At 39.6% G+C, this 26,539-nt stretch overlaps 1 long non-coding RNA gene across 1 annotated transcript in view; it reads left to right on the top strand.

Moving 5' to 3' along the window:
- Nucleotides 1–93: 93 nt before the first annotated feature.
- Nucleotides 94–26,539, top strand: part of LOC132434451 (uncharacterized) — a 63,145-nt gene continuing 36,699 nt past the window's right edge. Inside the window, exons 1-3 of the long non-coding RNA XR_009521305.1 lie at nt 94–175; nt 17,084–17,315; nt 24,903–24,998. This is a non-coding gene — a long non-coding RNA (uncharacterized lncRNA). The remainder of the gene's footprint in view (nt 176–17,083; nt 17,316–24,902; nt 24,999–26,539) is intronic.

Below are 26,539 nucleotides of genomic sequence, written 5' to 3'. Positions count from 1 at the left end.
GCCGGAAGTGACGATCCGGCGGGAAGGCGGGTTCGCCAGGTAGAAGAGGCTTAGTGGAGCGAGAAGGACGGCAGCGCGCAGGCGCGAGATCAGCGTTCGTGGAACACGTGACGCTGGACCTGCGCCCGCTACGCACGGCGTCTGGCAGCGCTCTAGGCTCTGGATAAAAGTCCCGGTGAGCAACTTTGAGCGGTCGGTCGCGGCCTTGCTGTTCTCGGGCGCAGTTCGGGGCGGGGGGGGCGAAAGCGGGTCCTTCTCCGCTCAGACCCTGAACCTGGCGGCCCATGTGGATTACGCACCGAGCAGTCCAACCAGTTGGACTCTGCTTAGTATCAGAACATTTAAGCTGAACAACCAGAGTTGTTCCCAGCGGCGCCCCAAACCTGCAAACACTAAGAACTTTTTTTTCAATCTTTATTAACAATTATATAGGCAGCTCCTCCGGTATTGTCTACAAGGCCTTTAAGAAAAGTACTTTCCCCAGCCACCCCTAATGCTGTGTAACATTCCTCCATTGCTAGTGTTTTAGAAGTGTTAAGTAACTTTCAAGACAGTTAAATTCAAATTACTTTTTGTTTTGAGGACTTCGGAGGACTCTAGAGCAGTGGTCCTCAAATTTTTGGATGAAATACCCACATCAATAAAACTTGAGTCCGCACTCCAAGTCTATGGATAACAATTTGTAAATTACGTTCATGTTAGTGCATAGACAAAAATAGAAATACTAGAAGAATCTAAAAACTAAATATAAATAGAAACGCTGGTATTATCTTCCTGCAGTCTGCCCAGTTTGGATATCGCTGCGTTGTGTGGCATCCAGAACAGTTGATGGAGTGCTCATACAAAAGCTGTACTGAGCAGGAAAGGTCCTTTCTCTGGGCAAGTTGTTTCTTTCCTTTGATGTTGGTTAGAAAGTCAATCGAAAACATCAGAGATTTTCGTGGCCTATTCACTGCTTTATCCCCCAGGCCATAATGTCTTGGCATATAACACATATTTAATCCGCACAAAAGTCTCTCAGTGTTTCCTTCTGCATCATCTTTTGGTGATAAACATGTATCTTCATTGAAGATTCAAGTCTAATTACTTGAAGGAACACTTGAAGTACTTCCCCATTTTATTTCCTTAGCATTTTGTTCATTCATCTATAGTAGAGCACTTACTGTATATGTTTTCCATTATCTTTTGTTCTCTCTGTGCCAACCTCACCCTGTGGTCCAGCCCACACACACACACTCCATTCACATTTAAATTATGAGCTCCTTAATGGGAAAGGTTATGTCTTTGTCATCTTTGTACTCTTATTACCAGAAGAGTGAATGACATTTAGTGAATGCTCAACAAATGATTATTAAATAAATAGATGCATTACTGATGGAGGTAAATAAAGACGCAAGTTAGAGCTAGTCAGTAAAATATTAATATATGTCCATTTGTTGCTTGTTGTGTGTAGGTAAGTTTTACAACTGAAAACTTCTTTGTCTCTAAAGAATGTATAGTTCCTACTCATTTGGATTCTGAGTTCTAGGAGTATTATTATCATGATCAATCGTGTGGGGTTCAAAGTCAGTTTAACATTAAAAGATTACTTCAATTAATATGATTAACCACATTAAAAGACTAAAAAAGAAAAATGATATCAATATGTATTTCATTGTATTGTATAAAAAATTTTAGACAGAATTTAATATGCATTCATTCATGATAAAAACTTAGATACCAGAACTAGAAGGGCCCTCCTTAACTTGATAGAATATTTAAAGAAGCAGCACACATAATGATGAAACACTTAATCACTCTCTATTAGGTCAGGTACAAAATAAGAATGATTACCACTATCACTCCAATACAGCATTGAACTAGATGCTTAGGTAACCCAATAAGGCATAAACGTTGCAAAGAAAATTACAAATCTGTGATTATTTAAAGATTACTTATGGAGATTACATATAAAGAAAAAAAAAAATATATATATATATATTTTTTTCCGTACACGGGCCTGTCACTGTTGTGGCCTCTCCCGCTGCGGAGCACAGGCTCCGGATGCACAGGCTCAGCGGCCATGGCTCACGGGCCTAGCCGCTTCGCGGCATGTGGGATCTTCTCGGACCAGGGCACGAACCCATGTCCCCTGCATCGGCAGGTGGACTCTGAACCACTGCGCCACCAGGGAAGCCCTACATGGCATATTTTTAAATTACATTTTATGTTTGTTGCTATGAGCTTTTTTTTTTAAATTTATATTCCACATTTAAGAGAAATCATACAGTGTCTTTCTCCATCTGACTTATTTCATCTAGCGTAATACCCTCAAGGTCCACTTATGTTGTCACAAATGGCAGGATTTCATTCTTTTTTATGGCTGAACAATTTTCCATTATATATATACATATATATATATATGTATATATATACACATTTGGCACATTTTCTGTATCCATGCATCCATCAATGGACACTTAGGTTGTTTCCATATGTTGGCTACTTGTAAATAATGCTAAAATAAACATGGGAGGACAGATATCTCTTTGAAATACTGATTTTATTTCCTTTGGATATATACTCAGAAGTGGGACTGCTGGATGATATGGTAGTTCTGTTTTTAATTTTTTGAGGAACCTCCGTATTGTTTTCCATAGTAACTGCACCAATTTACATTTCCGACAACCGTGCATGTGGGTTCCCCTTTCTCCACACCTACACCAACACTTGTTATCTCTTCTTTTTGATAGTAGCCATTCTAACAGGTATAAAGTGATATCTCCTTGTGGTTTTGATTTGCATTTCCTTGATGATTCGTGATGTTGAGTACCTTTTCATGTACCTGTGGGACATTGAATGTCTTTGTTGGAAAAATGTCTATTCAGTTCCTCTGCACATTTTAAAATTAGATTGTTTGAGTTTTTGCTATTGAGGTGTATGGGTTCTTCATATATTTTGGTATTAACTCCTTATCAGATATATGGTTTGCAAATATTTTCTCCCGTTCATTTTGTTATCTTTTACTGTGCAGAAGCTTTTTAGTTTATGATTTTAGAATGAAATCCACTGCTTGTAGGGTATGAAATCTCAAATTATATTCCAAGTGAAGAGAAGGGAGACAGTTAATATGGATAATTTTGATATTGCTCTTACCTTAGTGTTTTGGACAAAAGATCAGCTGTGGTGGGTTTTTTTTTAATAACATCTTTATTGGAGTATAATTGCTTTACAATGTTGTGTTTCTGTTGTACAATAAAGTGAATCAGCTGTATGTATACATATATCCCCATACCCCCTCCCTCTTGCGTCTTCCTCCCACCCTCCCTATCCCACCCCCTGTGGTGGTTTTGTGGATGGAGACAGAGATAGAAAGTGATGGAGATAGAGATAGAGTTAGAGACAGTTTGATGGGATAAAAAAGATCCCCTTCCTCCACCATCACTTACACTTTTCTGAGAGGAAATATTACATTGTCAGAAAGAATCCATTTGAGGCTGGCATTTTCCCTAAGTGATTCATACAGAGCAATTCCTAACTAAAGTGATGGTTCTAGTAACATGGACATGCTCAGGAAAAAGCCAGAAGGTCCATATCTAGGAATTCAAAGGTTATTTTTTCCCAAAAAAGTAGAGTTAAAGTCACATCAATATGAAGATTATACCTTCCTCATATAATGCTAGATTGTGTTGTCTTGGGAAGAAGACTCATGGAAGTGAGTTGCCTTTGTTCTTTTTTTTTTTTTTTTTTTGCCACACCATGTGGCATGTGGAATTTCCCTGACCAGGGATCGAACCTGTGCCCCCTGCAGTGGAAGCCTGGAGTCTTAACCACTGGACCACCAGGGAAGTCCCCTTTGTTCTTTTATAAATCAAGTGGAAAATGGTAAGAGTGCCCCACTGATGAAGAGACCAATCTGGAATCAGAGCACTCACCATCTTTGCCCCACAAAACCAGAGCCCTCAGGGCCACTGGCAAACTCCTCTGTCCCTCTGGGAAACCTCAGGCCCAGGAAAACCCCATCACCTTGTGAACAAAGCCTGTGTGTTTAACCACACACAAGAATGTGGCTCCTTTCTCAAGTGGCAAGAAGTTGAATTTCCCTGAGAAAATGGGTGGAGACCCTTGATGGTGGAGGCTTGAGCAAGGTCTGCAGGAAGAGTGTTAGAGTTTGGGGAGATAGAGTTCAGAAACAAAGGACAACAATCTGAAGCCCTGAGGCTTTCCCTCTTCCTCTCTCCCTTGTGTGGTACAAGAGAAAGAATTAGGTAAAGCCACAACTTCTAGGTTTTTATACTTTCTACTGATTGGAAATGCTTATTTAACTCTTCTATAAAAAGAGCTGCTGAAACGGCCATTGTAGCTCAGTGTTTATTTAGTCTAGAATATAGAGTGGTGGCCCTTAGAATGAGGGTCAGGCCAAATTAGGGCTGAGGGTGCACTTTTTTACCCAACGTGGCCCTCTAGGGTCAAGTCAGGAGATAGATACTACACAAGTTATTTGAGTAGAAAGAGCTTAATATAAGGAATAGTCATATAGATATAAAGGTGATAACAACTAAATGAGTAAAAAGAGAACTCTAAGGAGTCGTGTAAATAGCAACTTCTGGAAGCATGTACCATCCCTAGGCCTGAAGGAGCAAAGGGAACAAAGAGAAAAACTTAGAAATTTAGAGAGGGGTCCCTGGGGTGCTGAAACCCAGACCTCTGAGGAGGAGACACCGGATTGTTGGCCGCTGGTGTCTGTGCGGGGGTGGGGTAGGGATGAGGCTGGTTCTACAAGTGCTGAAAAAATTGCAAATTGGAGTCAGTGGTGGCTACAGATAAGGCATGATGTCTACAGGGGTGAAAAATGTGTGGCCTAAGCGATTTTCAGTAGAACCCCTGTCAGACAGGGAGCCACCAAAAAGGCAAACCGGCAAGAGCAAATCCCTCTTCTTTCCCAGTGTTGCAGTTTTCCTCTCATGCCCCTGCTGGAAGAACCTAGTGGAGGAAAGATGTGATTTGTAGTCTGGGTCCCAAGGTCACCAAAGGAGAGAATTAAAGGGTGGGGTGGAGCTGAGAGACATTATCTGGCCCAACAGGCAAACAAAATATATCTAAGTGTGTTTGTGTCATTGGTGATGAATCTAAAGGGAAATTGTAGCTGCTGCTTTTATTTTTTTAAATAAATTTATTAATTTTATTTATTTACTTTTGGCTGTGTTGGGTCTTCATTGCTGCTCATGGACTTTCTCTAGCTGCGGCGAACTGGGGCTACTCTTTGTTGAGTTACGCAGGCTTCTTATTGGGGTGGCTTCTCTTGTTGCAGAACACAGGCTTTAGGCACGTGGGCTTCAGTAGTTGCAGCATATGGGCTCAGTAGTTGTGGCTCACGGGCTCTAGAGAGCAGGCTCAGTAGTTGTAGTGCAAGGGCTTAGTTGCTCCGCGGCATGTGGGATCTTCCTGAACCAGGGCTCGAACCCGTGTCCCCTGCATTGGCAGGCGGATTCTCAACCACTGCGCCACCAGGGAAGTCCCTTTAGCTGCTTCTTAAAACACTTTCTGATTCCCCCACACCTGCCCAATCAGCTGTATTTCCTGCTGACACCATCTGCCAAGATACCATTAGAGAATAATCTTTAATTCTTCTGTTTTTCATACTTTGTGTTCAATTAATTATCAACTCGCGTCAATTCTACCGCTTACGCAACTTCTCCACACCTCTACTGTCACTAACCTAGTTTAGGCACACATAATTTTTCACATGACCTAATTAATGCAACTCCCTTCTTAGTGGTATTTTCTGTCTCTGGTTTCATCTCTCTTTAGTCTAGTGATTCTCACCCCAAGCTGTATAATAATACCATCTGGGAAACTATTTAAAAGATCTCATTCCCAAGGATCTTGATTTAATTGGTTTGGACTGGAGTTGGGGATCAGTATTTTTTTTTTTTTTTTTTTTTTTTGCGGTACGCGGGCCTCTCACCGCCGCGGCCTCTCCCGTCGCGGAACACAGGCTCCAGAGGCGCAGGCCCAGCGGCCATGGCTCACGGGCCCAGCCGCTCCATGGCATGTGGGATCCTCCCGGGCTGGGGCACGAATCCGTGTCCCCTGCATCGGCAGGTGGACTCTCAACCACTGTGCCACCAGGGAAGCCCCAGGGATCAGTATTTTCAAAGCTCCCTAGGTAGTTCTAAAGTGCAGCCAGGGCTTCCCTGGTGTCGCAGTGGTTAAGAATCCGCCTGCCAATGCAGGGGACACGGGTTCGAGCCCTGGTCCGGGAAGATCCCACATGCCACGGAGCAATGAAGCCCGTGCACCACAGCTACTGAGCCTGCGCTTTAGAGCCCGCGAGCCACAACTACTGAGCCCGCGAGCCTAGAGTCCTTGCTCCGCAATGAGAAGCCACTGCACAGAAACAAAGACCCAACACAGCCAAAAATAAATAAGTAAAATAAATAAATTAAAAAAAAATAAAGTACAGCAAGCTTTGGAGAACCATTATTTCAGTCTGCTCTCCATATTAGTATCAAATTACTTTTTTTTATTATTGTGTGCTATCCATATCCAATAACATCAGTCCATTACCCCAAATTCCTCAATAGTTATCCCTATCAACAGACAACATATCCAACTGGCATACCCATGGTTCTTCTTGATCCAGTTTCCACATACCTCTCCAACTCCTGTTCATTCTTCTCACTGAACTTAAACGTCTAACTTCACTTTCCAACAGTATTGAGCCACTCGCAGTTTCCTAAACATAAGATATTCTCTCACTTATCCATGCAATGCATAGTTTATTCCCTCCAGGAAAGGAACCTCCCCGAACAATAGCAAGTTTTAATCACATGGTTAAAAACACGTAGTGTAACTTTAATGTTTTAAAGCACCCTTCAAACATTACTTTCTGAGATGTCAGTTATATGAACATTTGTGAATGCATAGAAAATGAGTTGAAAGAAATTCATTAAAATGTTAACTGTGTTGTCTCTAAGCAGCAGGGTTATAGATTTTACTTTCTTCTCTGTACCTTTCTGTAGTTTAGAAATTTTCTACAATGGCATGTGTTACACTTTTAAACAGAAAAAAAGTAATAGAATGTATTGGCAAAATCATTTACGTGTTTTAAAGCACTGTATATATCAAAATATCTGAATCTACTTGATTCTGAATTAAGAAAGAAGTGTTTGGTTAATAAAATAGTATAATGAGGAATGCTAACATTTGCTTAAAGGGTTTTAACCCTGCCCCCCACTTCCTACACAAAAATGTATTTTTCCTTTGTCCACTAGATGGTGCACTCTTCCCATGTATTGCCCCATTTATAATGCTGAAGAAACTGAAGGGATTGTGCCTGGTTTACATAAATATTTTTGTTTTTAAACTGACACATTATAATATATTGTTTATATTTATAAGATATTTGAATACACACTAAGAAAATTGTGGTTTTTAATTATCTAAAATTTACATCAATTTCCTTATAAACACCTCACATTTATTTGTATTGTCCCAACCAATTCTGCTCCAATTAGCCCCATCTCACTACTTAAAAGGTGGCAGAAATTCCCTTCACCCTTGAATTCCTTTTGCTTTTCTTCTTGATTTACACCTTTAGGCTTGCAGATGATACCCAGAGGAATTACTCATCTAGCTGGTATTATCAAGACTAAGAGACCGCCACCAGCCTTCTGCGTATAGCAGCTCTGCGTTGGCAGAGACCTAAGAGTTGGGTCAAATTAAACCAAACTTCCCAAAGCCATAGAGTGGAAGGAGAAAAGATATTCCTGTGGGGAATGTCCTGAAGGCACATATCTGTGTCAGAATGATTTTAAATCTTGTCTGAAATAATGTATTCAAGAGTATTAGTGAATATTCCCAAGATTTTAGAGGATAATAGATCATTAGGCAAAATCTAAAACATTAACTGTTGCCCATTTCTCACTGATGCTTGCATGTAGGGTATTACAGGCATCAAAGAAATCTCCAATTCTTTCCAGTTAGTTTCTCTTTCTCTAGCCCTTTCTTTCCAAAGTCCAGTTGCCTGTCAAAAGTGGTTCCGCTCTGACTCACTTTTCTTAGATGATGACTTATCTGTCTGGCAGTACATTTTCAATTTACAATAAACAGCACTAAGGGAATGAGTCAAATTCAGTAGCCTTGGAGCTGTTTTTCTGCCCAATGAACTGGGCGTTTTGCTTTCGAACACGTGAGGGACATTTCTAATGTCTAAGGGCTGAGCATTATATGTACTAGGAAAAATATAGAAGCACATTATAGTTGTCATAATTTTTTCTGATTAAAAACTATACGTTCTTTATAAAACTTTTGAAAGACTCTAAAAGCTCAAAGAAGGAAAATTAAAATTGCTCATAATTTCCCCATCCAGGGAAAGTACCCTATAAGAAGCTATTTAAACCACCTATAAGGGTTTGCATTTAGAGAAGTAAGCCTAGTATCTCTGCATTCTCATCATTTTTCCCTAGTGAAATTTTATTATGTGGAGTTCTATTGCTATTGTGAATGATTTTAAAGACAGTAACAAAAATATAGTCTGTTTTGGTCTTAAACAAGATGTCAGCCTATATTTAAAAGCAAGCCACTTTTAAATTATGAACATTTTATTTTCTCTGCCTTACGTTTAAGGTTAAATATTCTTCTTCATTTATGTTAACACTTGGGGCTTACAAATGAACTCTGAGGCATGCACTGTAGCTATTTGAATCGATCTTTCTTAGGATAACAGAAACTCTGAATGCTGCTCTTACTATTCCACAATTTTCTGTAGGGCCTCAGCAAGTTAATTATCTTCTTTGTGTGCTTAATCCTCTTAGAGTGCAACCCTCATCACTTCTGCGTGCCATGCCATTCTGCGAGGATGAATGTTTCCCTTTATCCCCTGTGTATAGAAATGGGGAATAAAAGAGAGAGATTTAAAATAAGAGAACAGGGAGCCTCAGTTTTGCATCAACCTAAGAAATATGGATTCAATGTCCATGGAATTGAAAATGTCTGCTTCAGTTCTTTAGGACATTTCAGAGCATAATTTGAATTTTAAAATAAGAAGATTAGAAATCAATATTCAAAATGAACATTGGTTGCTTTCAATTATTTTCCTCTTTTATTCAAACAAACAAACCTAAAAGTAACACCATCTGTGCCTATTAGTTGCTATTTGCTGTCAGTGTAAAGTGAATTTCAAAATAAATGGAGCTATAAATTTCTTTCAAAACATTTTATATTAATTCATTCAAAGCACATATATGGAGCACAGAGATAGGTGAATAAAACAGTCTTTACTTAGAGTCTAATGAAGGAGTCAGAAAACTGTAGAGTGAAATGTATCAAAAAATATCTGTTTAGTGCTGCTGTGGTCCAGGGCATGTCTTAAAGATTGGGGGTAGAGCAGTGAACAAAACATACAAACATTCTGCTTTCACTGCACTTATGTTTCAGCGGGGGCAGACAGAGAGTAGATAAATACAGGGGTCCCTTGGTGTCAGCAGGGGATGGGTTCCCGGACCCACCACAGATACCAAAATCGGCAGATGCTCAAGTCCCTTTTATAAACTAGCGCAGTATTTTTGTGCTATGTAAATAGTTGTAAATCCAGTGTGAACGCTGTGTAAATAGTTGCTGGTGCAACGCAAATTTAAGTTTTGCTTTTTGGAACTTTCCCAGAATTTTGTTTTTCAAATGTTTTCCGTCCAAGGTTGGTTGAATCTGCAGATGCAGAACCTTGCGGGTATGGAGAGGTAGACTAATCAAATAACATGTATGGTGCGGCACGTGGTGGTGAGAGATATGGAGAAAAGCAGTGGGATAGAGGGAGGGTCACTGATTAAGTCACATTTTAGCAAAGTCCCGAGGGAAATTAAGGAGTGGCCCTGTGGCTAACTGCATGAAGAGCATTTCAGGGGATGGGAGGGGCAAGGAGGCCACCGAGGCTTGAGTGGAGTGATCAAGGTGGACAAGGTAGCAGGTAACCATAAGGGAGGTAGCGGGTTGCTGGCAGGGGCACAGGGGGAGGCCATGTAGGTCTTTGTGAGCATTGTAAGGACTTTGGCCGTCACTTAGAACGAATTGAATAGCCCACTGGAGAGTTTTGAATGAAGCAGTGAGAAGATCTGGGGTAACACAGGGACACAAATTAGGAGCATACTGCAATAACCCCCAGGAAAAAGGATGGAAACTTGTACTAGCGCGGGAGCAGTGAGGGTGAGAAGAGAGATGGTCAGAGTCTAGATATGCTTTGAAGGACACATAGCCAAACTATGCTGGTGGATTGGCTGGAGGCTGTGAGAGAGTCGAGTTTTGTTCTTTAATAAAGACATATTGGGAATTCCCTGGTGCTCCAGTGGTTAGGACTCCAAGCTTCCATTTCAGGGGGCACAGGTTCCATCCCTAGTCAGGATCCCCGCAAGCCACGCAGTGTGGCCAAAAAGAAAGAGAGACGTATTTACATGTATGAAATGCCCCTATTCTGTTGTGTAAAAATACAACTTGCGTTATTCTTTGACCAGTGTTATTCCAGCAACTTCCCAGAAGTTAGTTTTCATTTTTCTAAAACCTAATTTCTTATGGTTTTATCACTCATTTGTCCTGCTAAGTCTTCCTACAGCAAAACTTTGCAATTCCAGTGGAATACAATTGAGCACATGGGGATCTAAATTTTGTCTGAAAAGACGATATAATTTAAAATCCTGACTCATCAAATTATCCCTGGAAAGCAGATAAACCAATTCTCTTCTCATTTATACCCAACATTATATAATGAACATTGAGGGCTCCTCTTTTCATACCTATTTCTACAATTTTCACAGAAGAGGACATGTATCCTTCTTTAATCTTATTACGGGAATCCATCACAACTGAAAATGCATTCAATCCTTCTCCAGGAAGCAACAACCTAGCCACTATAGTAAACCCTCTGAGAAGCAAAAAATTTTTTGTGCTTCTTTCCCTATGTAGTGAATGCTTTGCTCAGAGGAAAATTTTGTTACTATTTGGTTAATCCATAGATGGGCACGGCAGCATGTAGAGGAACCCATACTAGTTTCTCTGGGCTGCCAAAACAAAGTACCACAAACTGGGTAGCTTAGAATAACAGAAATTTATTCTCTCACAATTCTGGAGGCCAGACATGCAAAATCAAGGTGTTGGCAGGGCTGTGCTCTCTCTCAGAGTTCTAGGGAAGAATCTGTTTTATTTTTTTTCTTAGCTTCTGGTGTTGCCAGCAATCCTCAGTGTTCCTTGGCTGCAAATGCATCACTCCAGTCCTCGCCTCTGTCCCCATGTGATGTTCTGTCTCTGTGTCTTGTGTTTTAGATTACTTCTGGTTTATTATAAAAGGATATAACTCAGGAACAACTGGCAAAAGAGATGCACAGGGCAAGGTGTGTGGGAAGGAATGTGGCACTTCCCTGCCCTCTCTGGGACTGTCACTATCCTAGCACCTCCACGTGGTCACCAACCTGGAAGCTCCAGAGTCAAGATTTCTGCTCCAAGTAATACCATGTTTTAGTTAATGAGAAGCTGAGTTGATAATTTTATACTATGGCATAGCTCATGTAATTTCTTTAAAACCAAGGTCACAGGGACTTCCCTGGTGGTCCAGTGGTAAAGAATCCACCTTCCAATGCAGGAGATGCGGGTTCGATCCCTGGTCGGGAAACGAAGATCCCACATGCCACGGGGCAACTAAGCCTGTGCGCTTCAACTACTGAGCCCACGCGCCTCAACGAGAGAGCCCGCCTGTCGCATTCCACAGAGCCCAGCACCCTGGAGCCTGCGCACCACAACTAGAGAGAGAAAACCCGCACGCATAGCTAGAGAGAAGCCTGAGCACTGCAACAAAGAGCTTGTGTGCCACAACAAAAAAAAAAGATCCCAAACGCCACAAGGAAGACCTGACACAGCCAAAAATAAAAAACAAAACAAAAAAACCAAGGTCACAGATTCTGGCAAAAAGGGTTTATTTTCTTACCACGCCATAATATATGAAACACTCTGTATAATTGGTTAAGACTCCTGTATTCTTCAATCAGAAAAAGAACAAAAAGGCCTTGTTCTGATCAGGCTCCAACACTATTTCTACGGAAGATCCTACCAGATCTTCTGGATTAGCTCTCAAGTCCCCAGGTCATTCACCAGACCCCAATACAGATTTGGGAATGAGCCAAGTGGAAGACCATCTTCATCTACTACATTTAATAAAAGTAATTCAAAACTTTGGTTGCATCATTCAAATGGTGCAATGTTCCAGACGCTAGTGAACCAGCGTTTTGCATTACCTATACGAAGAGACAGTGCTTGTCTGGGGAGTACTATCTGGCAGATCCTCGCATGTAGGCAAACCTTGTCTAAACCATGCAGGGATGACTGGAGCCTCATTAACTCTTTCAGTCATGGCTCCAACAGCTGTTTGAGGCTTTCCTTCCTCATGCCATTATTGGTTTGGGAATTCATTGGGACTTAAGCCTGCAGGTGGGGCCTCTCTGGGAGCAGAGGGGGATGGGGATGGCAAAGACAAAGGGAGTGAGGTGGGGACTGGCACCTTATCACAGTTGTTCCTGAATGTCACCTTTTTAAACATTCAAAAGCCATCAGCAACTTTACTAGCTCTTTAAACGAGGGGCACTGGACACATCACTTCTACTGCCACTGTCATACCTGGGCCCTCGGAGGTATAATGATTCATTTAAGAAGTACTTTCTGAGTACTTAAATTGACTCTTGACTGTCCTGGGGCTAAGGATTCAGTGTGAACAAGAGCTCCACTATCATGGTGCTTACATTCTGTCAGGAGAGGCAAACAACAAACGAGTATATATGTTAATTACATTATTTCCCCAAATGATAAGGACTGTGAAAGAAATAAACAGCGTGATGTCGTAGAGTTACTTTGGTTAGGGGGTGGGTAGGGCTGAGGAGGCTTCTTGGAATCAGTCAACGGAGAGGTGACATTTGATATGAGACCCGAAGGGTGACGAGGAACATGTCATGTTAACTTAATAAGCAGTCATTTAAAGTCCAGTGCGCATAAACCTCGTATTAGGTCTTGGGAAAGGGGTACTGAGATTAAAATATAAAGATGAAGAAGACGTGCTTCTTGCCATCTGGAGCCTAATATCTAATGCAGAAGACCAGTGTAGTATATGTTGATAACCGTAATTCACAGTAGAAGTGCTGTAAGAGAGATGTAAACAAAATGCCAAAGTAGTACAGAAATAAAGGGGTGGTTCTCATTAAAGGATTTGGAAGATTTGGGAGATGAGCTTCGCAGATGAGGTGACAGCTGAGCTTGGCAATAACAATATGGCTCATAGTCATCAAGCCCTGTCTATGTGTCAGCCCCTGTGCTAATGGGATTTACAGGAATTCTCCCACTTAATCTCGCTAACCCTAAAAGGTAGATACTATTAATCAGCCTCCTTTCATAATAAATACATGAAATGGGGTTTGAACCCAGTTCGTCTAAGTATAGAGCTCATTCTTATACAGATACTGTGCACCTAAATAAGATAATCAGTTGGTTAGCTATGTTTTTCTCTTTTTAACTTATTCTTTTGGTGTTGTGTATCATCTAAACAGTTCTTACCACATAATTCTGAGTCATAGTATCATTCCCCAAATAGATGAACATAATAAAAACATTTCAAACAATGAGGCAGAGTTGATAGCTCCCCAAACTGAAGAATGCACAAGTTATTAGGATGAAGTGCATCACAGATGTCTTGGTTTACTGTTTTCTAAACAGAGTTTAATTTTATTTATTTCACCTGAAATTGATGTTTAAAGTAAATGCTTATGTGTAAACAAAAAGGGAAGTTAATCACTTTTTAAATTCTTTCTGCAGACCATCAAGCTACAAACAGCAATTCTGTAAACCCACAAAGCCAGCAAAAGATGCATAACCTGAGTAGGATGCCAGTGGATAGAAATGGGACTCTTACTGGAAACCTAATGTGTGGTCTTTAGACTTGCGTTATGCTTTCTTGGGAAAAAATTTCACAATTTGTATGGAAACACAAAAGACCCCGAATAGCCAAAGCAATCTTGAGAACGAAAAAAGGAGCTGGAGGAATCAGGCTCCCAGACTTCAGACTATACTACAAAGCGACAGTAATCAAGACAGTATGGTACTGGCACAAAAACAGAAAGATAGATCAATGGAACAGGATAGAAAGCCCAGAGATAAACCCACACACATATGGTCACCTTATCTTTGATAAAGGAGGCAGGAATGTACAGGGGAGAAAGTACAGCCGCTTCAATAAGTGGTGCTGGGAGAATTGGACAGGTACATGTAAAAGTATGAGATTAGAAGACTCCCTAACACCATACACAAAAATAAACTCAAAATGGATTAAAGACCTAAATGTAAGGCCAGAAACTATCAAACTCTTAGAGGAAAACATAGGCAGAACACTCTATGACATAAATCACAGCAAGATCCTTTTTGACCCACCTCCTAGAGAAATGGAAATAAAAACAAAAATAAACAAATGGGACCTAATGAAACTTCAAAGCTTTTTCACAGCAAAGAAAACCATAAACAAGACCAAAACACAACCCTCAGAATGGGAGAAAATATTTGCAAATGAAGCAATAGACAAAGGATTAATCTCCAAAACTTACTAGCAGCTCATGCAGCTCAATAACAAAAAAACAAACAACCCAATCCAAAAATGGGCAGAAGACCTAAATAGACATTTCTCCAAAGAAGATATACAGATTGCCAACAAACACATGAAGGAATGCTCAACATCATTAATCATTAGAGAAACGCAAATCAAAACCACAATGAGATATCATCTCACACCGGTCAGAATGGCCATCAGCAAAAAATCTAGAAACAATAAATGCTGGAGAGGGTGTGGAGAAAAGGGAACACTCTTGCATTGCTGGTGGGAATGTGAATTGGTATAGCCACTATGGAGAACCGTATGGAGGTTCCTTAAAAAACTAAAAATAGAGCTACCATATGACCCAGCAATCCCACTACTGGGCATATACCCTGAGAAAACTATAATTCAAAAAGAGTCATGTACCAAAATGTTCATTGCAGCTCTCTTTACAATAGCCAGGACATGGAAGCAACCTAGGTGTCCATCATTGGATGAATGGATAAAGAAGATGTGGCACATATATACAATGGAATATTACTCAGCCATAAAAAGGAACAAAATTGAGTTATTTGTAGTGAGGTGGATGGACCTAGAGTCTGTCATACAGAGTGAAGTAACTCAGAAAGAGAAAGACAAATACTGTATGCTAACACATATATATGGAATCTAAGAAAAAAAAATGTCATGAAGAGCCTAGGGGTAAGATGGGAATAAAGACACAGACCTACTAGAGAATGGACTTGAGGATATGGGGAGGGGGAAGGGTAAGCTGTGACAAAGTGAGAGAGTGGCATGGACATATATACACTACCAAACGTAAAATAGGTAGCTAGTGGGAAGCAGCCGCATAGCACTGGGAGGTCAGCTTGGTGCTTTGTGACCACCTAGAGGGGTGGGATGGGGGGGTGGGAGGGAGGGAGCCGCAAGAGGGAAGAGATATGGGAACATATGTATATGTATAACTGAGTCACTTTGTTATAAAGCAGAAACTAACACACCATTGTAAAGCAATTATACTCCAATAAAGATTTTTTAAAAAAAGAAAAGATCTGTATTGGGTCTTTTTTTCATAGCAAAATTTTATATAATTCAAACTTTCCACGTAATTATTCAACTCTTTAATTGTGCATATATAAGTTTTTACAACGTTTCTAGTCTTTCTAACTTTCCGTTAATTTTAACTGTGAAGAAAAATCAGAGAATATTAATTTTTCTAAGTCTAGCATTTTCCCATACGTTCCATTCTTTTTCTAGATATCAGAACTAATCTTATTGTCCTTAAGTTTAGCTCAGGACTGGGCTGTGATCCCCTGATTTGTCTGGCCAAGAAAACTCCAAATTCATTGGTTACCTTTCAAAAGATCAACTGATGTTTCTGCTAACATTTAGGAGTCTGTTAGTCTCCTGAGTCAAAAGGCATCCAACAGAGATAGAATTAACAGCAAACTTGATTTCTAAACCACAGCTTAATGCAAAAGAGAAAGTAAACAATTCCTAAGAATGTGAAGAAGCAAAAGTCCTTTGAGTAAAGGCTTATCCATAGGACATTTTCTTCAAAGTCAAGTTCTAACCTCTAAAGAGATACACTACCATTCTCTAGCAAAGCTACAATTCTCAAATTACACTGGCCTTTAGAATACTCACATCAATAAACCTGAACACCATAACTTCGTGAATGATTCAGTTGCTAACCTAATTATTATGTTGATTAAATCATTTGCTTTGATTGATTCTAAGTAATTCCTTTTTAGAGAGTATGGATTTCTTTTGAAACAATGGTGTAAGAGAAACATTAGATTATTTGCTGCCTGCAATCAAAAAGACCTACAGTGTTTGCTAAACTTATTGTAATATGCTGTAGTGATTGGTTAGTCAGATTTTTTAAATGTATTTATCCATCTTATTTATAAAATACATCTATTATCACAATTTATTTTTTAATACTAGAAGCAGTAATGTTGCTCAAAAGTTTTAAAAAGTTGGAAAAGGGTTCCAAAGAACAACATAAATGGATCCTCATCTTTCTGAGTAGCTGGAAAATAAAGATACTAATTACCTGGGGTACTGCATTACCTCAAAGATCACTCTTATCTGTGACTCCAACTCAGTGATTTGTAACGCTGGAATATTTACTGGAGGTTAATACAATCAGCTGCTCGAATTTCTTATAATGACTCCCCCTTTCCATTTAAAGTAATCTTTTTAATATAAATGCATAATATCCTCACATTAAGGATGTGTATATTAAGCTATATACAGCTTTTATTATATTAAGCTATAACCTTTTATGTATATTAAGCTATAACCTACTAAATATAATTTTATAATTTATGAGTTAAATTTTATACTTTTATATTGCTTTAATGAGTCAAGATCTTAGAAAATTTTAAGATCACTATTTTGAACATTAATTCTAATTGAACAAAATTAGAATTTTGTTCTAATGTCATCTCTTATCATCTCTTTCAAATAACTATTGTGTTAATCTAGGTGCTCTGAGAAGCAGATGCCAAGACAGCATTAAATAAGGAAATTATGGCCAGTGTAAAATGCTTGTGCTAAAAAACAATGGGGAGAGGTCGGATATGGTTGGGAGACAAATCAGACCCTGATGCAAGTCTGATCCCAAATGAGGAAGAGAGAAGAAGAATGGGAAGAAGGAAGTTTGGCTGGGACCTTATAGACTTCACTACAGTCAATGGAAGGTTCAGCAAAGCTATGGGTGAGTCCTTGAACCAAAGTTGGCCGACATTGGGATGCTTTGCCTTTCTTTCTTTCTTCTTTCTTTCTTATTTTTTAAAATTGAAGTGTAGTTGATTTATAATATTGTGCTAGTTTCAGGTGTACAGCAAAGTGATTCAGTTATATACATATACCTATTTTTTCCAATTCTTTTCCTTTATAGGTTATTACAAGATATTGAGTATAGTTCCCTATGCTATGCAGTAAATCCTTGTTTCTCTATTTTATATATAGTGGTGTGTATCTTAATCCCATACTTGTAATTTACCCTTACCCCTCTCTTTCCCCTTTGGTAACCATAAGTTTGTTTTCTGTGCCTGTGAGTCTATTTCTATGTTGTAAATAAATTCATTTGTATTATTTTTTAGTTTCCACATATAAGTGATATCATATAATATTTTTCTTTCTCTGTCTGGCTTACTTCACTTTGTGTGATAATCTCTGGCTTCATCCATGTTGCTGCAAATGGCATTATTTCATTCTTTTTTACAACTGAGTAATATTCCACTGTATATATGTACCACGTCTTTATCCATTCATCTTTCAGTGGATGCTTAGGTTGCTCCCATGTCCTGGCTTTTGTAAATAGTGGTGGTATTAATATTGGAGTGCATATATCTTTTTGAACGAGGGTTTTCATCTTTTCCAGATATCTACCCAGGGGCGGGATTGCTGGATCATATGGTAACTCTATTCTTAGTTTTTCAAGGAAACTCCGTACTGCTTTCCATAGCAGCTGCACAAATTTACATGGAATGCTTTGTCTTCTTGAGCTGGTCTGCCTTAGTATTGCTACTGCACCTACTCATTGTCTGGAAGTCACCTGTGAGATGTATGTCCTCAGCTCCGATACTGAAGTGACTTTACAGTCCAATAGCTGGGACCTTCAGTTAATTACTTTCCCTACAGTAGGACATTTGTCAGGCACATTCCTGACACTGGTGGCTGACACAGCCACCAAATCAGCAGCTCCAAATCTGGCCTCTTTCCTGCTCCTAAATTGTGAACTGTCTACTGGAAAGCTCCATCAGAATGACCTCTGACACCTCAAATTCAGTGATTCAGTGCATTCCAAAATGAACATCTAGTTCTGTCCTAACTCATACCACCATTCTCCCAAGTACCAACAGCAAACTTTACCTCTTCTTTCCTTTGCCTTCCACATCCAAATAACCAATGAATTCTCTCGATCCAATCTCTACCCTATTTTTCTTTCTCTTCTTTTTTCTGCAGGGTCCCAGTGTTACTGCTCAGGTTTAGACTTTCATTGTATTTATGGTACATTATGTGCACTCCTGGCCTCTCTACAGGTGTCCCCCACCTCCCAGAGCTCCTCTCTAATCCATTTAAAGTGCTGCTGCCAGGTTAATCTCTTTCAAAGGGCAGCTATTGTACTCTTTCCATTCTTAAAATAAAAACCCTTCAGAGATATCTGCACACCCATGTTCACTGCAGCATTATTCACAAGAGCCAAGATATGGAAGCAACCTAAGTGTCCATTAGCAGATGAATGGATAAAAAAGATGTGGAATATTAATCAGCCATGAGAAAGAAGGGAGTCCTGCCAAGTGCAACAACATGGATGGAACTTGAGGGCATTACGCTACGTGAGATGTCAGACAGAGAAAGATAAATACTGTATGATCTCACATATGCGGAACAGGAAAAAACTGAACTTGTAAAAACAGAGAGTAGAATGCTGGTTACTAGGGCCCAGGGGTAGGGAGATATTTAAGTGTACAAACCCCAAACAAGTAGATAAATGAATCCTGGCGATCTAATGCACAACATAGTGATTATAGTCAACAATACTGTGTTATAAACTTCAGAGTTGATAAGAGGCTAAATCTTAACTGTTTTCAACACACAAAAAATAATAATAAGTATTTGACATGATAAAGGTGTTAACATGATGGTGGTAATCATATTGCAATATATAAATTATCAAACCAACACACTGTACACCTCAAACTTACACGATGTTATATTTCAATTAAAGCTCAATGAAAACAAAAACCCCTTAAATGGCTCCCAATTTCTTACAGAATGAACTTCTATACTCACAGCCTCTCATTCAGGGCCTCCATGATCTGGCTCCATGACCTAGCTTTTCAATTTTTCCTCCTAAAATTCCTTTTATACACACTGTTCGTAGTCTTCCTGAGTTACAGCGGGGCCACAATTACACGCTGAACTTTCCTACCTTCATGAATTTTCCTCCTAGACTTGCTTTTATTTTCTCAGTAAGTCCTGTGTTGCTAAAAAACCATCCATCACAGCCCAGCTGAAATGTTACTTCCTCTACAGATCTTTCCCCAAATCCCTTAACTGGAAGTGCTCTATTTGCTGACATTTGCTGGTATAGAAAATATGCCTCCAGTTTATAATGAAATTTGTGTTATGGGATGTGGGGATGAGTGCACATTATCAAACATGTACTGAAATTGATTTTGTGAGGAAAAATGTATTATTTGGTTCATGCAAATACCAATACTGTAATGCAGCAGGAAGACATCAATTCTGGGTTCGCAGAACTCTTAACCCTGAAAGATGGCAATTGAAATCTCAAAAGAAACGCTTTGATTCCCTGGAATACTGCCACATAGCACGCAGCCACACAGCAAGTTTACTGGTAACTGGAGATCACATAATACAGTAAAGCAAATGCCACTACAGTATTTCAGCAAGTACTTTAACTGATACCGAGCCACAATATAAAGTAAATGGGGCTGGATTATTATACAGATAGCTGAAGTACATTTAGGAAAAAATCATTGATTATGAGCCAGAACAAAAGATAAACCACAATAATACAGCTGAACGAACTTCAATATCATGTTTATACGTGAAATGTTTGTTGAATATTAGTACCTAGCAAAAAAACAGCAAGAAAAGGAAATACATTCACTTGTACATGATATTATATCAACACCATTGCTGCATTTAGCTATGGCTTATGCTAGGAATAAATTTAAATATGTAATGTTTGGGGAATAACTGAGACACTATATTGGATCAGCCTGCAGTCTGTGGTTTTAAATTTCTGCTAAGAAAGATGGCAATAGGATGCAAATGCAAAACCCGTTGTTTTGTTTCCCTCTTCTGAACCCTCACAGCACAGTGCCAGGCATCTCTCGGTACATGTGCCCATTTCAACCTGCTGCTGTGTTTACACTGAACTCTACTGGACTAGGATTCTTGGGGGTAGGCTGTGTGCTAATTCAGCTTTATACCTTCACAGTTATTTGCTCATGGATGAATGAAAGAAATGAGATCGACTGAGTAGGCAGTCAGAAGAGATAGAAGGACAAGTAGAGGTTGATCAGACAGACAAGGGAGAAAAGGGAATCACAGGCTGAGAAGAGCACGTGGGGAAGACATCCTCGTGTGAGCAGGACGTTCCGTATATGGAGGAACCGTGAGAAAAGCAGCTGAACAAGTAGAAGCAGAATCACAAAAACTTCCCACGTCACACTGAAGAGTTTGGACTGTATTCTTTAGGCCAAGGGAGATCATACAAGGAAATGGGAAGATAAGATTTTTAGACAGATCTTTCTGGCAGAGCAGAGGTTGGCTGGGAGTGTGGGGAAGGGATAGACATGGTGACAGTGGGGACAGGGAGACCAGTTAGGAGGAGGCTAGTACAGTATTTCAGACAAGACACGGTTAGGGTTTGTCTTAAAGCCAAAGCAATGGGAGTGAAGCGGTGGAAGGAATCTGATAAGTATCTAGAAGCTTTAAGCAAAGGGACTTTGTAATTGACCACACAGGCCGTGAAAGAGTGGGAGGATGAGTCTTAGGCATTTGGTGGTGATGCCATCCATGAGAGCAGTGTTTTAGGAAAGATAATGAATTCTGCTTTGGGACCTGAGTTGTGGGGAAATAATGGGACTCATAAGCAAATCGAAGAAAGGTGATTCAAGAGATAGCTAGAGAGCCGAGAGAGAGCTGATTATTATATTGTACTTAACTGGGCTTTATCTTTCCATACCTTGGGCTATCATTCTTCCCTTCCAAGAATTTTTTTCGGGCTTCCAGAATCTCTTAATATTCATATTCTGTTTAGAAGATTGCTTTCAGAATCCTCTATTTTTCCCCATATGTAAAGGCTCCTTGACCTGGTGTACGTTTCATGTGTTTCACTGATCTTATAGAGCCCATCCCCATCCCTTTTAACACAAGGATAAAATTTAGAAAAAAACTGGTAGGCCACTAGGTCATTCTAAAAGGAGATTATTGTTCAACATATATTGAGCATATCTTGGACATTCCAGAATCCTTAATGGGTAGCACTTTTCCTATATATTTTTTGTATCAAATTGTGAACCAGCCATTTTGGTGAGCATGAGTATAAAGCTTTATAAGATTGAATTTGTGAATTCCTAAGTACCAGTCAGAGTCTCTGAAGATAGTATTTTCATAAGCAAAAGATGCCACTATGCTCCTTAAAAAAGAAAAAAACAATGAACCTCTACATTTCTAAAGCAGTACATTATCTTTCACAACAGAGAGTTATTTCTAAGGACAGGACTAGCGGTTTGGATAGCAAATTTAGTTGATGTTTAAAGTAAAAAAAGAAAGAAAGAAAGAAAGAAAACATTCTTAACTGAATATTGACCTGTTTCTCCATTCAAAAGCAAATGTGGGAATTCCCTGGCAGTCTAGTGGTTAGGACTTGGCACTTTCACTGCTGGAGCCCGGGGTTCAATCCCTGATTAGGGAACTAAGATTCTACAAGCAGTGCACCCCCCCCCCCCACACACAAAATCAAATGTGCCTGCAGAAAAAAGAGAAATATTGTGTATGATAAACTCACAACCCACATAAAAAAGCTCACTGTCTCAAGAAATTTACTTTATCTTTTAAAGGATAAATTTATCTTTATGGGGGTCATACATTTTTTACATGAGTAAAAATTCAGGAGATTGCACCCAGTCCTGTCCCTTACCAGCACAAACTTGAAAAGTACCTTGTTCCTTATTCAAACTTGTTTCTAATGAAAACGAACTCTTGTACGAACTCTTTCTGTAGTGCTCAAATATCAGTCATAACCCTCCTGAAGTCGCCATGCAACATGCTGAATCTTTCTTGCTTATTAAAGAGTAAAATTTAAATGCCCTCATTTCAGTCTTAATACTTGGGATCCTGAAATGGTCAAGATCACTTACAAGTTTCAAAACCCAAGGGGCTAAAATGGCCAACAAGCATGTATGTGAGAATCATTGATTTTTACCAGTGATGTGAAATCACCTCTAGGCCACATAGTCTCGGATAGAACTAAATTGGTGTGTAATTTCTCTTAAAGCAGAAAGTGAGAAGCTTTCAGCTGCAGGAGAATTTCCAAATTTCAGACAACACAGACTTACATTGGAATGTATCCCAAGACCTTGGAACCGATACTCAAATTATCTATGACACATAGGCCAGAATTTAAGCACTTGAATTCTCAGCACAGAGATCATCTTATGTAGATGACAAACAAATTCACAGCCGCCAAGTTTTATGATTCAGTCAGGAGACAATTTATTGAAACTTTCCGCATGATCTCAGTATCCTTGGACTTTACTGTGAAAAGCTGGGAAGTTGGAGAAATAGTAAGTTGTGGAATAAGTTAAAATATGAAATATTAAAAGTCTACTATTTTTAAAAAATATTTATTTATTTACTTACTTATTTTGGCTGTGCAGGGTCTTAGATGTGGCATGCGGGATCTTCAGTGCGGCATGTTTAGTTGCGGCATGTGGACTCTTAGTTGTGGCATGCATGTGGGATCTAATTCCCCGACCAAGGATCAAACCCGGGCCCCCTGCATTGGGAGCGCCGAGTCTTACCCATTGGACCACCAGGGAATTCCCCCTAAAATTCTACCTTTCAAACACCAGGATAGTAACTTGAATTCTTTGAATTCCAATTCTGAGCTGTGCAAATAAAGTTTAGTGACTTTATTCTCTTGGTTTTGATTCCTGGGTAATCACAGATTTCCAAAGGAGAGTTTGGCTACACTGTGTTTCCATAGACTATTGCATAGTATTTTTCACTTGTTCTGAATGGTGAACATTTTTTTTCTTACAAACATTACTGGTCACTTTGACAATGATAGAAGAAATTCTCTATTTCAGAGGCTTGTTAGGAAAAGAAGTCCCACAAATGCTTAGCATCTTCTATGTTCCAGGCAATTGTACGGGCTATTTTCATTTTTGCTTAATTGAAATGACTCAATTACATTTTATGAAATTCATTTTATGAATTCAATTTATGTCAACTCTAAATATGAGAAGTATATTAGTTTTCTATTGCTGTGTAACAAATTAAACAAATTACGACAAATACCACCCATTTATTAGCTTATTGTTGTGTCGAAGTCTGGACAGTCTGGGCATGGTGTGCCTGGATTCTCTGCTTAGAGTCTCGCATGGCTAAAATCAAGGTGTTGGCAAGGCTGTGTTCTCAACTGGATGTCATGATCCTTTTTCCAAGCAGAATTCAGTTCCTATGGCTGTAGAAATGAGGCTTGCACTTCCTTGCTGGCTGTCAGGAGGGAGCTTCTCTTAGCTCATAGAGACCTCCTACACTCTTTGCCACGTGGCCCTCTCCTTCTCCAAAGCCACCAATGGAGAATCTCCCTTGTGTCGAATACTCCTCACACTTCAAATATCTCAAGGACCGACCTAGTCCCTCTTTCAGCTTCACTTAATTAGGTTAGGCCAAACTTGGATAATCTCCCTATTTTTTTTTTCTCCCTATTTTAAGGTCACCTGATTTCAGATCTTAACTGCATCTGCAAAATCCCTTCACAATAGCACTTAGCTTAATGTTTGATTGAATAACTGGGGGAAGGTGGGTGTACACCTGTGGGTAGGGAGTCTTGGGGACAATCTTAGAATTCTGCTTATCAGTCTCACAAGTCTGTAATCAAAATGTCAGCTAGGCTGTGTTCTCATCTGGAGGCTTGATTGGGGAAGTAAGTGCTTCCAAGTTGATTCAGGCTGTTGGCAGAATTCATATACTTGTAACTGTGTGATTGAGGACCTTGGATTTTTGTTGGTTGTTGGCTGACAGTCACTCCCAGCAGTGACCCACAGCTCCCTGCCATGTAACCATCTCCATAGGCAGTTCACAACATGGCTATTTGCTTCTTGAAGACCAGTAAGAGAGTATCTTTGTCTAGTCTACTAAGACAGAATCTTATATGATGTAATCTAATCATGGGAGTGACATCCTATTATCTTTGCCATACTCTTTTAGTTAGAGCAAGTTGCAGTTTCCATTCTGCAGTCAGAGGAAGGAAATTATACAAGGGTGTATGACTCATTGAGGGTCACCTTACGTTGTATCTGCACAAAAAGTCTGTGCTCAGAGCAACTTTGGAAGAAGTTCAGATCAAAGTGACTTTCAGGTTTTTAAAGAACAGGGCCTTGTTGAATGTGCAGTAGCTGCCCTCAGATGTAAACCCACATGGTTAAATGGGTATCCTGTTTTCAAACTCCAGACCTGATATCAGATTTTCTTGGGTGAATCCCAGTTCTTCCATGGATTAACTGTGCAACTTTACCTCTCTATGCCTCAGTTTCTTCCTCTACAAAACGAAGATGACAGTACACCCCCCCACCAAGGATCATTGTGAGGATTAAGGAGACATCATTTAAATGGATCCTGATATACAGTAAGTGCTCAGGAAGCAGTAGACATTATTTTATATTCCTGCTCTCCCTCTGGATGATTATATTGCATCTTTCATTCATGAATTTATCTAAATCTATTCTTAAACCTACGTATTGTTCTTTTTTTTTTAGATCTTTTTTTTTTAAACAGAACTTTCTTTTTTTTAAATTTTTATTTTATTTGACTTTTTAAATTTTTGGCTGTGTTGGGTCTTCATTCCTGTGCACAGGCTTTCTCTAGTTGCAGCAAATGGGGGCTACTCTTCGTTGCAGTGCATGGGCTTCTCATTGCGGTGGCTTCTCTTGTTGCAGAGCATGGCCACTAGGTGGGCAGGCTTCAGTAGTTGTGGCTCGCAGGCTCAGTAGTTGTGGCGCACTGGCTTAGTTGCTCCACAGCATGTGTGATCTTCCCAGACCAGGAATCGAACCTGTGTCCCCTGCATTGGCAGGCAGATTCTTAACCACTGTGCCACCGGGGAAGCCCCCTATGTATTGTTCTTGATATATCCTTATCCAGTCTTTTCAACTTTAAGAGCTCCTCTTTACTTCTTTTCATGCATTTGGTGAGGTAGTCCACATTCATTCTCCGTTCACATATTATGATGCTGATTATGCCTTCTCAAACACTTTTAATTTTCAAACTATTAATAAGTCTCTTGAGGGAAGTGAATCTTAATGTAAATTTCCTTTGACATATTTTAATTTTATGTGTCTTGTTCTTTAGATGAGATTCAGTGGTAGACTATGGTTAAGTGGTGATTAAATCTGGTGAGTGTTGGTCGTTAAAAAAAAATATATATATATACAGTTTGTAGTGGTGGGTGAGGAGATATATATGGGGGTGATCATTGATCACAAAAACAAACATCCTGGGAATTTACACAGTCTATGTTGGAGGGAAGCTGAATCAATTTTACTGAATTAAATTGAGCAGCACTAGTTCTGTGCTCGGCTCTACACCAAGCTCTATACAAGAGCAAAAATGAGATAAACCTTGTTTTCTATTCTGAGGCTTACAGTGTTGCTAGGGAAACAAAGCTCATGCATATTAGACAGACATACTGTAAGATGGCATAGGATTACTTTAAAGTTAGATGAGTATATAAGTGATGTCAGATCTCAAAGGAGGGAGGATGGATTAGAGAGAGCTTGCTAGAGAGGCTTTGGATTATAAGTAGAATTTGGGGAGGTAGAAAGTAATGAAACACACCTTCAGGGATGGGAGATATTTTGAGCACTAGTTTGCCATTAGAACTGACCCTTATCTCTTACAAGACAACAAGGAGAGCAGAATAGGGATTTATGTTAGGAAGAGAGTAGCAGAGCTTTTGCTCTATCTGATCTTTATGAGGTGATCATTGCTCTTATTTTGTGACAGTAGACCTTAGGGTAATGGGAGTTAAAACACCTATTTGAAACATGAAAATGCCAAAATGTGAAGTGACATGCTCAGTGTCATACTACAGGATGTTAAGGTAGGATTCAGTTGTCTAATTTCTTTGTTCATTTGTTGTTTGAAACAGGAAGCCCTACTGTGAATCTT

Source organism: Delphinus delphis, chromosome 11 (assembly GCF_949987515.2).
Source record: "Delphinus delphis chromosome 11, mDelDel1.2, whole genome shotgun sequence".
NCBI lineage: Eukaryota > Metazoa > Chordata > Mammalia > Artiodactyla > Delphinidae > Delphinus > Delphinus delphis.
Note: the sequence above shows the minus strand (reverse complement) of the source record. Positions and strands in the feature narration are given on the sequence as shown.